Source organism: Durio zibethinus, chromosome 15, assembly GCF_047325235.1.
Source record: "Durio zibethinus cultivar Kanyao isolate XHJ-2024 chromosome 15, ASM4732523v1, whole genome shotgun sequence".
Taxonomy (NCBI): domain Eukaryota; kingdom Viridiplantae; phylum Streptophyta; class Magnoliopsida; order Malvales; family Malvaceae; genus Durio; species Durio zibethinus.
In genome coordinates this window covers 7,051,327-7,066,703 of record NC_143176.1, presented here as the reverse complement: position 1 = coordinate 7,066,703, position 15,377 = coordinate 7,051,327, and the positions used below count along the sequence as shown (strand labels likewise).

The window sequence follows — 15,377 nt, the reverse complement described above, 5'->3', positions numbered from 1 at the left end:
CTGGGATCCTGCATACAAGTGTTTCATCTTTAATGAAGCTGATATGACTCCCACCATCGAAGAATATTCGGTCTTGGTAGGTTTGCATCTCAAGACTCCTGACAAGATATATGTCAAAAAACATAAGTCAGGATTTTGAAAAAGTCTAGCTCAACTCATGGGGATAGACAAGGAAGTTGTGGATTCTCATACAAAGAAGAAACAGGAACATGTTTACTTACCTTGAAAGTTCTTTCATGAGTTTCTGATGCAACATGCCAATAAAGAACGGGGGTTAGACATATTTGCCTTGGCTATATATGGACTGGTAATCTTTCCAAAGGTTTTGGGACATATTGAGATAACGATGGTTGATTTCTTCAAAAGTGTGATCAATGGATGTAATCCTTCAACGGTAATATTAGCAGAGACTATCAGATCTTTGAGTTATTATCGTCAGAATGAAGGGCGCTTCATAGGATGCATACAGTTATTGTACTTATGGATGAAAAGCCATTTTGAACAAGGAAATGGTGCTTTCTCGAAGCTTTATATCCGTAATCATTTTTTGATCAAAAAATTTTGTGAAAGTGGGTGGTCAAAGCGGAAGTCTAAACAAGAATGGATAACTTTCTTACAAAAGTTGGAAAGTGCCAGGGTGAGATGATTGGCCCCATGGATGAATCGTGAGCCTATGTTGTATCAATGTGGGGATAGTACAGTGGTTCCACTTCTGGGTTTATGGAGAGTAACAAATTATGCACCACTCCTAGTGAGAAGGCAATTAGGGGGAGAACAGTTTATTCCTATGACTTATGGGCTTCATCAGTTAGATTTCTCTTACAGTGAGCCTAAAGCATTTCAAAGGATGAATAAGATGATTAAAGCATGGAAAAATCCCCAAAGAGTGAGTCCTGGACCATTCACTGAAAAAGTCACCCCAGGTTACTTAGTTTGGAGAGCAAAGAGAAGACAAGAAATGGTATTCACTTATGAAATCTCTCAACCACCAACAGAAGAAAAACTTGAAGAGACACCATCAGAGTTAGAGCTGGCAACAAAAGAATTTGAGTTTGAAAAGATCAAGTTAAAGAAAGAAATTCAGGAACTTCAAGAAGAAAAAGCCCAGTGGAAAGGTAGATATGAAGTTAAAGTTCACAAGATTGCTAGAGAACGTGATACAGCTACTGAAGATCTAGCAAAGTTACACCAGGAGCGTAAGAGGCTATGTGTGAGAGAAAGAGCCAAAGAGATAACCATTGTCGAGCTGACTAAGGAAAATACAAGATTGAAATAAGAGTATGCCGAATTGGAAGAAGAAAGCACCGAAGCACAAGCAGAAATTAACATGCTAAACAGTTATTTGAGCAAGCTAAGTCAAAAGTTGGATGAACAAAGAGACCACATCGCTGCATTGGTTAGAGAGCATAGAGAATTATCATAGTAAGTTTGGTGTGGTAAAAGAGAAAACTTAGGAAGGCAGAAATACATTGAGCACTTAACAACCCAAATCCATAAAGGGGTATGTAAGGTAAGAGAGATGGTGGAGGAGGTAGAAGCATTAAAACGAGTAGTGGCCCTAGTAGGAAAACATGGACAGCATCTCTTGAACTTCATAGAAGAAGTCAAGGCCTAGTATGAACAGATCAAACAATTTTATGACTATAATTCTAGGATGATAAACTCAATGTAGATCAAAGCTTTTTTTGGAATAAATGAAATTTCTTAGTTGAATACCGTTTTAAGGCAAATGTTCTTTGCATACATGCATTTTTCATTCATTGCATTCTTATTCATTACACTTAACAAAGTAACCATGTGATAGTCATGCAAATTTACTGATTCTAAGATATGGTACTCAAGGTTCTAGGATAGCTCCATCTAGCGAACACCCTGCCATCGATACAACACAAGATCCAGAGTAAGGCAAATGGAGCAGAAAAATTTTCATAGATTTGAAAAGATAGAAAAAGCACAAAAGAAGATTGAAAGTGAACTAAGCAAGATTTTGGAGACTCTTAATAACATGAATAAAGGAAAAAGAGTTGAAGAAAACACAAGCCAGCAAGTTCCCCCACTACAAAAAGTGGCTAACTTTTTGTACCCTCCAAGTTTTGGCCCACCTCAAGCCCAGTCTGCTCAAGAGGTCCCGTCACAACACTTCGTATATCCAACATATCCTAGAATGCCATCAGCTTCCAACCCAGGGTAGTACAATAGCTATGTAAATCCTGTCTTCACTGAAAAGACAGCAGAACCAATTTTTGATCTAGATGATTTAAAAGAGAAGGAGAAAAAAAAGATAAAAGTGGAAGTTTAGGAAAGCTCTAAGATTAGCATGCTAGAGCAAAGGCTACGGGTTGTGAAAGGATTTAGTTTTTATGGGTCAGTTGATGCTGCTGGGCTCTGCCTAGTTCCTGATGTGGTTATTCCTCATAAGTTTAAAGTACCAAAATTTGAAAAATATGACGGTACAAAGTGCCCCAAAACCCACATCACCATGTATTGTAAGAAGATGGTAGCTCATGCGCATGATAAAAAATTATTGATGCATGTTTTCCAAGATAGTCTTACTGGTTCTGCAGTCAGATGGTATGTTTAGCTGGACAGAACTCACATTCACTCTTGGAGTGATATGGCACATGACTTTATCAATCAATATCGACATATCATCGATTTGGCCCCTGATCATTTATCTTTACAAAATCTGGAGAAAAAGGCAAATGAGTCTTTTAAAGAGTATGCCCAGAGGTGGAGGGATGTTGCTTCTTAGGTACAACCTCCTCTGACCAAGAAAAAAACTACAGTGTTGTTTGTTAGCACTTTAAAACCTCTCTATTATGAAAAGATGATAGGGAATGCAACAAAGAATTTTACTGATATGGTAATCTCAGGAGAGATCATTGAGAGTGTCATCAAGAATGACAAGCTAGAAGGAAATGAAACATCTAGCAAAAGAGTTCGAAAAAAAAAAAAACTGAAGCTCAGGCTGTGAGCTTTGATAGACAACAACTTAGAGGTTATTCACCCTACCCACCACCAGAATATCTACCATATCATCCCGCTGTAAATAACACTTCCTTTCACTCATACCAACCATTTACACAATCACCATACCCCCAAACATACCAAACCCCTCATAGACCCCAAAATACCATGTACAGTCCTAACATTCAACCTACCCCAAAACCCCAAAATCGCCCAACTAACCCTATTGGTGGCTCGCGAGAGCAACGAACCACTCATGAAAAACCTATTTTTGACCCAATTCCAATGACTTATACGAAATTATATAAGGAGCTCTACAACAATCATTTGATTACTCCAAGTAAATTGGAACCCCTCAAGCCACCTTACCCCAAGTGGTATGATCCCACCGCCCACTGTGACTACCATTATGGGATTGCTGGACACTCCACCAAAAATTGCACTACCTTGAAACACAAAGTGCAACGGTTGATTAAGGATGAGATGATTTGCTTTGATACCGGAGGGATGATTGCGTCAAATGTTAGTGGCAATCCTTTGTCAAATCATAACGTGAATGCTATAGGTGAAGAACAGGAGCGCCATATGAAAAAGGAAGTGGCAGATATTAAGACACCTTTCAGCCAATTGTTTGACATTTTATGGAGAGCAGATATGATACAACTGGTAAGTCCACATAGCTATCATGGAGCATATATAGCTGGTACTAGTTGTAAGTATCATAATGGGGCAATGGGCCATTCCATTGAGACCTGTAAGCAATTTCACTAAGAGGCGCAAAAACTCTTGGATTCACATCAAATGGAGATTTATGAAGAAAGAGAAGACTTGAAGAATGTTGAGGTGTACATGACTGATAGGCCTGTAAAGTTGTTTCCAAAACCAGTGACAATTCAGTGTGGGAACAAACCAAAGTCAGTCATAGACAAATTTCTCCCTAGGCTGGTAACTTTTAAAGTCTCGACTCTTTTTCTATACAAAGATGATAGAGCTGTACCTTGAAGATATGGTTGTGACACTGTAGTTCAGAGGCAGAAAGAAGAGGTCTCCAAAGCCGATGCTTCCAACATAACTAGTGTAGGAGGCATTACTCGAAGTGAGAGATGTTATCTCTAAAAATATTAGAGAAGGCTAGAAGAGAGAAAGCTAAAGAAGAAGAAAGATGAAATAATCCTGAGATAAAACCTGAAGAAGATCAGTCAAAGCCAGTATCAGAAAGAAAGGTTTGTGAATTCCTGAAGCTGGTAAAACATAGTGAGTATTCTGTTGTGGAACAGTTGAATAAAATGCCAGCTCGAATCTCATTATTATCATTGCTGCTGAACTCAAAGCCACACCGAAATACCCTTCTGAAAGTGTTGAATCAGGCATACGTGGCACATAACGTATCTGTTGAATATGTGAACCACCTGGCTGGAAACTTAGTCATGCCAAATCACATTTCATTCAACGATGATGAGATTCTTTTGAAGAGAAAAAGAAATGCCAAGGCTCTGTATATCACAGTCAAGTGCAAGAGCCATATCATAGCCAATGTCCTTATCGATAATGGCTCTGCATCAATGTCATGCCTATGTCAACTTTGACAAGGCTACCCATTGATTACTCTCATATGAAGGACAGTCAAATGATTATGAGAGCCTTTGATAGGACCAGAAGAGAAGTCTTGAGGGATATTGAGATGCCCTTACAAATTGGGCCATGCACCTTTAATATAAAATTTCAAGTGATGGATATCTCTCCATCCTATAGCTGTCTGTTAGGAAGACCATGGATTCACATGGCAGGAGCTGTGCCCTCTACTTTGCATCAGAAGATCAAGTTCAATGTGAAAGGTCAATTAGTAGTGGTAGTTGGGGAAGAAGATATGCTAGTGACCCAACCATTAAACACTCCATATGTAGAGGCTGTCGAAGAAGCATTGGAATGCTCCTATCAATCTTTTGAATTGGTCAATTCTGTAGGAGAAAGATTTTAAAATCAGCCTTTTTCAAAGATAGTGGTAAGCCAAGTCATCAACAAGGGCTAGTATCCAGGACTTGGGCTGGGTAAAAACTTGCAGGGAATTAAAGAACCTCCAACCATAATAGACAATAGCGATAGGGTAGGCCTGGGCTATGAGATGGCAGAGTGGGAAGTCAAAAGAAGGCCATCAAGGAAGATAGCAAGATTGATGTTTATCCCACACTTGTATGAAACCTTCAGACCTTGAGGATTCATGTACCCAGATACAAGAAAAAGTGTAGAAGATGTTTTTGCCCAGTTAGCCATTAATGCTGTTGAAGATGAAGTGGGGCTTAATCAAGAGGAGTGGGTTCACTTTTATCCACCAGATTATGAGCTAAACAATTGGAGTGCCATCGAAATGCCTTTGACTTTTGACTTTAATACAATGTAATTGTAACATCTCAATAGCTTTTGCCCAAGGCTATGGGGTGATCTTTTTTGTTTGGGCCATTTATCTTTTATTATTTTTAATAAAAAAATAGGAAGGATGCATTTTCATTCATTTCTTCTTGTGTCTTCATTATTTCCATCTTTCCAAGCACATCTTGCCAACATATCCCATTTCATTCAATTTCAGGTCTTTAAATGAACATGAAGATAATCATGATAACAATCAAGAGGTTAGCTTTGAGAATTTAATTAATACTGATGAACTTGATAATGAAGAGAATTCTGAAGAATATGTTATACCTCCAGACCTAATAAGGATGATTGAACAAGAAAATAAGCCAATTGAGCCTCATCAAGAGGTAATGGACTTAGTGAATCTAGGAGATGAAGAAAATAAGAAGGAGGTCAGAATGGGCACTTCACTTTCATCTGAAGATAGGTAACAATTGGCAGACCTACTTCGAGAATTTGTAGACATATTTGCTTGGTCTTACCAGGATATGCCAAGGTTGAGTACAGAGATAGTGGAGCACAGATTACCCCTAAAGCCAAAATATAAGCCAGTTCAATAGAAACTGAGACGGATGAAGCTCGAAATGCTGCTAAAGATTAAAGAAGAGGTGAAAAAACAATTTGATGCAAGTTTTCTACAAGTGGCTAAGTATCCATAATGGGCAGCCAATATAGTCCCAGTTCCTAAGAAAGATGAAAAAGTACGAATGTGTGTAGACTATCGGGACTTGAATAAGGCTAGTCCAAATGATAACTTTTCTTTGTCTCATATTGACACACTGGTAGATAACACGGCTAAGCATTTGATTTTTTCTTTTATGGATGGTTTCTCGGGATATAATCAGATAAAAATGGCTGTAGATGATATGGAAAATATTACTTTTGTGACCATGTGGGGAACTTTCTGCTATAAAATCATGCCTTTTGGGTTAAAGAATGCTGGCGCAACATATCAAAGGGCCATGGTAACACTCTTCCATGACATGATGCACAAAGAGATCGAAGTGTATGTAGATGATATGATCGCAAAGTCTTGTGAGGATGAAGATCATGTCACTAACCTCAGAAAGTTATTTGAGAGGCTGAGAAAATTTCAGCTAAAGTTAAATCCAGCCAAGTGCACATTTGGGGTAAAGTTAGGGAAGTTGCTAGGCTTTGTGATCAGTGAAAGAGGAATTGAAGTCGATCCCGATAAGATACGGGCCATCCAAAATTTGTCACCTCCCAGCACACCAAAAGAAGTTCGAGATTTTTTGGGGAGATTGAACTACATTTCTTGGTTCATCTCTCAACTTACTTACAAATGTGATCCCATATTTAAGCTTCTCCGTAAAGATAATCCTAAAAAATGGAATGAAGAATGTTAAGAGGCGTTTGATAAAATTAAGCAATATTTATCAAACCCTCTAGTATTGGTGCCACCTATTCTAGGAAAACCTTTAATTCTATACTTAACTGTATGTGAAAATTCAATAAAATGTGTGCTGAGGCAGCAAGACGAGACTAGCCGAAAGGAGAGAGCTATTTACTATCTGAGTAAAAAGTTCACGGAATATGAATCCAAGTATTCTTCATTGGAGAAAATATGTTGTGCATTAGCATGGACTGCCAAAAGACTCAGACAGTATATGCTTTATCACATTATGTGGCTCATAGCGAAACTAGATCCAATTAAGTATATCTTCGAGAAGCCTTCTTTATCTGAAAGAATTGCTAGGTGGCAAGTAATGCTCTCGAAATATGATATTATATACGTGAGCCAAAAAGTAATAAAAAGAGGTGCTATAGCAGAATTTCTTACAGATCGTGCTACTGAAGAGTATGAGCCGATGAAGTTGGAATCCTCTGGTGAAGACTTAATGACTATTTCTCAACTGGAGGAAGGGGAGCATGAAGAAAAATGTTGGAGAATGTACTTTGATGGAGCTGTTAATGCCTTAGGGCATGGAATTGGACAATTCTAATCTCTCCAAAAGAATAATACTACCCTGTAACAGCGAGATTAAATTTCAATTGCACAAATAACATCGCTGAATATGAGGCATGTGTCATGGGCTTACAAACTGCTATAGATAGAGGAGTGAAGGTACTAAAAGTGTTTGGAGACTTAGCTCTAGTTATATATCAATTGAAAGGAGAATGGGAGACGAGATTCTAGAGTTGATGAAACAATTTGAAGATATCCAGTTTGACCACTTACCCCGAGAAGAGAATTCGATTGCTGATGCATTGGTTACTCTGGCTGTAATGATTCGAATTAATGATAATACCGACATTCAACCCATCAAGTTAGATGTTAAGGATATACCAACTTATTGCTCTAATGTAGAGGGAAAAGAAGATGGAAAACCCTGGTATAATGACATCTTACGGTATGTCAATGATCAGCAGTATCCAGTTCAAGCAACAGAAAATGATAAAAAGGTCATTCGAAGATTGGCTATGAGCTTTTTCCTGGATGGGGATGTCCTTTACAAAAGAAGCAAGGATCAAGTATTATTGAGGTGCGTAAATGAGACTGAAGCGAAAAAAATCGTTAAAGAGGTGCATGATGGAATATGTGGGGCACATACTAGTAGACATATGATGGCAAGATAGATCATGAGAATGAGATATTACTGGTTGACGATGGAGAATGATTGCATTGATTATGCTCGTAAATGCCATAAATGCCAGATATATGCTGATAAGATTCATGCTTCGCCATCTGCTTTACATGTTATGGCACCACCATGGCCATTTTCAATGTGGGGCATGGATGTCATTGGTCCAATCACCCTAAAGGCTTCTAACGGGCACAGATTCATTTTTGTGATGATAGATTACTTCACAAAATGGGTAGAAGCAGCATCATATGCAAATGTGACACGCTCTGTGATTTGCAAGTTCATAAAAAAAGAGATCATCTGTAGATATGGACTTTCGAAGAGAATTATTTCTAACAATGCCAAGAATCTAAATAGTAAGATGATGCAAGAAGTATGTGCTCAATACAAGATCAGGCATTATAACTCGGCACCATACCGTCCGAAAATGAATGGGACAGTTGAGGCAGCCAATAAGAACATAAAGCGGATTTTGGAAAAGATGATCGAGACTTACAAAGATTGGCATGAGAAGTTGCCATTTGCATTGCATGCATATCGAACGTCAGTTCGCACCTCTACTGGGGCAACCCCATTTTTCTTGGTTTATGAGATTGAAGCTGTACTACCAGTGGAAGTAGAGATCCCCTCTTTGAGAGTCTTAAAAGAAGTTGAGTTGGAAGAAGCTGAATGGATTCGAGAACGTTATGAGCAGTTAAATTTCATAGAAGAAAAGAGATTGACGGTACTGTGCCATGGTCAGCTATATCAAAGAAGAATGATGAGGGCTCATGATAAGAAAATTCGATCACGTTGCTTTCGAAAAGGAGAGTTGGTCTTGAAAAGAATTCTCCCAATCCAGCATGATAGTAGAAGAAAATAGACTCCGAATTGGGAAGGATCGTATGTGGTGAAACGAGCTTTTTCGGGCGAAACGCTGATACTGACTGAGATGGATAGAAATGATCTACCCCATCCTATAAATTCTGATGCTGTGAAGAAGTACTATGCTTGAAAAAAAATGAAAAAATAAAAAAAAGAGAAAAAAATGAAAAAATAAAAAAAAGAGAAAAAAATGAAAAAATAAAAAATAAAAAAAATAAAAAAAATGAAAAAAAAGTGAAAAAGGAGGACTCAAGGCGAAAACCCAAAAAGGGCGGTTTGAGTCATAAGGGGTTCGTCTAAGTTGAAAACCTGAAAAAGCAGCTTAGATAAGGAGAATACAGCATCGAATTTAAAAGATCGTTGATATGGAGGCTAGCAAATTCGAAAGAGTTCCAAGTTGTTAAACACATCAGAAGGTTGAGTTTTCAAAAAAAATTTTGAGATGTGTTATCATGATTATCTGATTGTTCATTTTGGGCTTTGTCCCTATACCTATCCTTGTAATTCTTTCTTGGCCAAAGTTTGCCAACATTTTGCTAATAAGAAACATTTTATTTCATTCTTTGTGCCTTTTTTTGATGACTGTTTCTCAACCATTCATATTCTTTTCTTCTTAGTACCCCACCATGGAAGAAATGTGCAAATGCATTCTTACTTTTTGAGTTGGAAATAATGATTGATGAATGAATAACAGCATAAAAAGATTTTTACATTACATTGAATAAATCAAGAGTGATAAAGGTAGAATCGAGATGTTCAGTTTCTGATTAGGACATTGAATCTGGGAAGAGATTTTTTTTTTTGTTGTTATAGGAAGAATGTGAGTGGAAGAGACAATTAAGAGCTACACTGGTTCGATCTTAGAAGAGCAGTGTAATTGGATCTCTGAAGAATCAAAAGGCTTGATGCCCAAGAAAAAGCTTGAGAAACTTGAGTACCATACATTGAACAGGAATTAATTGGCCAACATTTGCATAGCATGCATTGAAATTCATATGCATTTGCATAGCATACACTACTTTCAGGAAAGTATAGTATATAAATTCAGGAAGCAGGGGTGTTTCAACATCCCACATAGAGAAGACAGATATGAAGATATTTTGCATAATTGAAAAAGAAAAAGCTTGTCAGGTAAGTTCCTAATCCTTGAAATAGGATGTCTTTTGGTATCAGGGTTGATTTGTAAGACCTTTGGGCATAATCTCCTGAAATTCCTTCAAACACAACTTTCAACTCCTTTGGACATGATTGTCAAGGAGCAATTTACTTTCCAAAGTCGTGGTGCCTCTGTTACTTTTCGAAGTAGTGGTGCCTCTATTTAGAGGAGCAATTTACTTTTCAAAGTCGTGGTGCCTCTGTTTAGAGGAGCAATTTACTTTTCCAAGTCGTGGTGCCTCTGTTTAGAGGAGCAATTTATGTTTTTCCAAGTCGTTGAGCCTTTGTTTAGAGGAGCTTTGGTCAAAAACAAAAACAAAAAAAAAACACAAAAAAAACATAAAAAAAACACAAAAAACCAAAAAAAAAACAAAAAATGCAAATGTTGAGTTTAGTCTTGATTAGGTGTCTACGTCTTTGCGTAATTTCTGTTTCACAAAAAATGTGCAAAGAGGGGCAGCTGTAGACACGCAATTTGGTCCAGGCCCAGATCAATTGGGCCTGGCCCAAATGGGTAAGCCTAATTCGGTTCTTATTTTGTATTATTTTTATTTTTTTTCTTTTGTATTTTATGTATTTTATTATTTATTTATTATTACTATGTATTAATATATGTATATCTTTATTTTTTTTTCTGTTAATATTTATATGTATTTTATTTATATAGTTATATATTTATTATTATATTATAATTTATTTATTATTATTATTTTTTTATCTTGTAATATTTTTGGATTTATCTTATTTTATTTTTAATTATCTGTTATTTTTTTTTATTTTGTTGTTTATCTGATTATTATTTTTTTCTTTTTTTTTGGGCTGTGATTGAAGGCTGAAGAATCCTACTGTGAATGGAGATTCAATCAGAAGAGTCTAGATTGGATTCAAAGATTGAATCCCCGTCCAAAGAAGAATTGGGATTGATCAGGACCTCCTGATCAATCCCTATAAAAAGGACCCTCTGGAACAGAATGAAGAACACAAAAAAACAGTGAGCAAAGCTACTGATTTGAGAGAAAATGAGCGTATAGAGAGCTAAGAAAAGGTTTAGAAGTGTCCTGGGAATTAGCAAAAAATTTTTGAAGATTTTTGGCTTTTTTTTTTTTCGGAATTTCTAGAAAATTTCATATTTCTGTTGAATTTTCCAGCAAAAGTTACGTTTTTTGGTGAAAATTCCTGCCAACCTTGAAGTTTTCGACGAGCTGCCCAGTTTTCGACGAAGAATCCCAGAAATCGGTGAAATTTCGACGAAAAACCCAGATTTCGGTGAAAAATCCTAGAATCCGATGAATCGTCAACCGAAGTTCTTCGACCTTTTAGAGAGAAGCTAGAGGAAAAAAAAAGAAGAGAGAGAGAAGGGAGGAGCTTTCTGTCAAAAAACAGAGGGAAGAGCCTTATATACCCTCCCAAAACGATGTCGTTTTTGCCTTAAGTGACCCGTAAGATCCGTGCGTTTTACCGAGATCCGACCCGACCCGAGCATCGACCCGCTTCCTGACCCACGCGTGTCTTCCCCCCTCCGAGCCGAGCCGAGCCGAGCTTCGAAGCCGCTTCTCTGAGCCATTTTCTCTTCCTTGAGCCGAGCCGAGCCGAGCCATACACCGAGTCGCTCCAGGTTTTTTTTTTTTTTGAATTTTATTTATTTATTTATTTTTATTTATTAGATTAGGTTTATTTAATATTCTTTTTATCTTTATTTTTATTTTTATTTTTTTGTTTTACTTTTTTTTATTTATTTTTATTTTTTATTTTCATTTTTATTTTGTTTTATTATTCTATTTTCTTTAAATAAAAATAAAAAATATATATTTTTGGGGAAAAGTTGAAAGTATCAATTTTTCTTAAAAATAAAATTTCAAAAAAGGGGTTTATGAGGAAAAGTTGAAAGTATCAATTTTCCTTAAAAATAAATTTCCAAAAAATATTTTTGAGGAAAAGTTGAAAGTATCAATTTTCCTTAAAAATAAATTTCCAAAAAAAATATTTTTGGGGAAAAGTTGAAAGTATCAATTTTAAAATATTTTTGAGGAGAAGTTGAAAGTATCAATTTTCCTTAAAAATAAATTTTAAAAAAAATATTTTTGAGGAGAAGTTGAAAGTATCAATTTTACTTAAAAATAAATTTCCAAAAAAAAATATTTTTGGAGAAAAGTTGAAAGTATAAATTTTCCTTAAAAATAAATCTTCAAAAAATATTTTTGGGGAAAAGTTGAAAGTATCAATTTTCCTTAAAAATAAATTTCAAAAAAAAATATTTTTGGGAAAAGTTGAAAGTATCAATTTTTCCTGTGCAAGAACAATCATCATTTCCTTCCTTTTTATTTTGATTTTGATTTTGATTTTTTCTTTAAATAATCCGACGATGGAGCCTCTGCAAGTGAAACAGTAGTTTTCTTGCATACTCTTGAGGTGAGAGAATTTTCTCAATTTTCTGCTAAAAGTATTAGAGTCAATTGAGAATAATTTCTAATAATTAATTACTTGGTAAAATTTTAAGGCTTATTGGATAACACAAAATTATGCTGGTACCATCTTTTGATGGGCGTTGTGAGGGTGCTATAACTTTCCTCATACATAACCGAACTCCCGAACTCTGTTCTGGTTAGTAGACCTGAACCTATTATTTTAGGGACCATTAAACTTAGGTATTCCCTGAAAGGATAGATTCTTTAGGTGGCCAATCGCACTTAGATAAAAAAAATTGGTGACGACTCCCTTAAGTAAATGTCTAGTGATAGATCCCCGAATCTAGACGTTATGACACCATGAATTGGCTTTCAGGACAAATTTGAGTTTGCCTTATGAATCTTAATCCATTTGGCTTTGCCTAGTTTGATTCAAAGGCTACAACCATTTCAACAACCTTCTTCTTCAGTAGTAAGAAAATTGATTTTGTGTTGTAACTTGTAGTGGTTGGAATATTTAATTTATTTTTTAAAATATATTTTCATTTCTGGTAACGTTGATTGATAAAGAATTAGGTGAATTAATGGAATTCTATTTTTTATGTAGGTGAATTTGTCATCAAGAACTTCACCAACATCTGTACTGAATTTTCAGATGAAGCCCCCTTCAAACCAAGGCTATTATGGAAATTGTACACCTTTATTGCCTGAAGAGGAGAAGGTATTTGTCTTCAATCATGTATAGCTTATTATTGATCCAATGATAAATTCTAGTTTTTAATATCTCTTTCCATTTACTAATTAATATGATGTTACTTGTGAAATTCATGAGGTTTATGGTCTGAATTTCACATCATTTTGCCTTTTTTTTTTTTTTTTCTGTTTTTTAATTGTAGAGGCCTCTAAACAGTACCTTTCACAGTGGGAAAATTGCCTGCTGAATTAACCTAAAAAAAAACTAGATTTATAGAATAGTTTTATAAAGAATTAGGTTTCCTTTCTTTTTCATCTTTTATAGAAGTCTTAAGAATGCAGCTTCTTTCTCTTTTAGACCTTGATATTATGTAATGGTAACAGCCTAACAGGGTTGCTTTTTTTTTTGTGCGAATTTGGTTACCATAAATTGTCGGTGGTTGGCTTGAAGAGATCATATCCCTTCTCTCTAGACAATGCTCTATTCACAACAAATATCCTCCCATTGCTCATTCCATCAATGAACAAGTTGAAGCAGCTTCAAGTACCAATAGTGAAGCATTCAATTTTAAAACTGGCACCCTGATTTTTAGGTTTGATTTTAATTTTCATCTCTCAAACATAATGAGTATTGAGGTTTGATATTCAAATCACAACTTCTCTTTGTACTTTCTCATATGTACTAAAAAGAAAACTTATCATAATTGATTCTATATAAGTTTTTCCCCATTTATGTTTTCTTTGTATCATTTACAGGGAAGAACCATCATGTTCAACATCAAATTTGGATTCAAAGTCCAAGAAGAGCACCAAACAATATGGGGTCTTTGATGGAGATTTTCTCACATTAGCCATTCCAATAACTACTTCAATGTGTTCAAGCTCAAAATTCAAGCATCCTCCATTCAATTTAATCTATTACAATTATGAATTGTCCAAGCTCGAGTGATTAGCTTATCAAGTGAGCTTAAACAACAAATAACACCATCTCCATTTTCATTAATTTTATGCTTTTGTATGATCATTTGTTTTTCAGTTGCTCATATATAATGTTGTTATTTGTGAAAGGCAAGCTTTGAAGTTTCAATTGTCGGGCTAGGACCTAGCGGATTAAATATGTACTATCGACCTTACTACAGCTTCTTTCCACCAGCAATGGTGCAAATTGACCGAGAAACTGCAATAACCATAGCCAATTGTAAAGGTAGTGAAGTCTCAATTTGAAACTATAAAATACTTAAAAAGAGATATCAAATCTCTTGTACTCATTTCTTTTGTATCATTAAAAGTCCTCTATATGATTGAGCATGAAAACAAACAAAAAACAAAAAATTCAAATCTTAGACTTTTGAGTTATTGAATCATTGGTTCAAAAGTCACGTATTATACAAAAGAATTGAATTTCCCATTTCTTATAGTTTTCCTTATCGGTATTTTTGTAATAATCATTTTATAAATAGATTATAGAAATTTTCATCATAAACAGTTTTATATATATGCACCACGTGTCCATATAATTGTAAATAAAAAGAAATTACATTGACATGTGTAATTAACATGAACACTTGCATACATCTAAACTCATTTTTTAGAGATATAAAGCATCATTAATTATTAAAAATATAATCATTATTTAACAAATATAAAATTTTATATAATTATGTAAATTCAATTACATAAATATAAAAATTTATCGTGAATTTATAAAAAAATAATTCAATAAAATTATACATGATCAAAGATATTTTTATATCTTTAAAACACAAAAATGTCAACCAAGGTTTTATATCACTAATAAGAGAATAAAAATCTAAAACACATCTCAACCTAAATCTTGGCCAAGTTGTATATGTAGTTTTGTTGTTGATGTGCTAGTTGCTTGATAGTTTGCTTATGGGCTTTTGAAGGATTTTTTTTTTTTTTTAACATTTTCTTTGTTGGTTTTGGTGGTGAATGGTTCAGGTAGAGGCAGGCACCGGTAAGAAACTTTTGCATGTGGGATTTGTGGGGATCTGAATATGCTTTGTCCTGTCTATGTAAGATGGGTCCCCCAAATCGGACCCTTCATTTTGTAAGTAGCAGATGGCGACGTCTAGAACGGTCCACACTGGATTATAGAGAGAAAGAAGAGAGTAATATTGCTGAAAACGTAAAAATCAATTTTGAATTGGACCCAAATTTAGGGGTCATTTAATAAAATTGGTTTAAGTTAAATTAAAGATAGTGATAAAAGTGAGATTAGTTATTGTAAGGTAATATTAAAATTAATAATAAAAAT

The 15,377-nt window shown here is 35.2% G+C and overlaps 1 protein-coding gene and 1 pseudogene across 4 annotated transcripts in view; one reads left to right on the top strand and one right to left on the bottom strand.

The window, feature by feature from the left end:
* LOC111302336 (GDSL esterase/lipase At5g45950-like) overlaps positions 1 to 15,377 on the bottom strand; it is a 96,429-nt gene that overhangs the window by 73,985 nt on the left and 7,067 nt on the right. The window lies entirely within an intron of this gene.
* LOC149514628 (uncharacterized) overlaps positions 1 to 15,377 on the top strand; it is a 49,807-nt pseudogene that overhangs the window by 32,988 nt on the left and 1,442 nt on the right.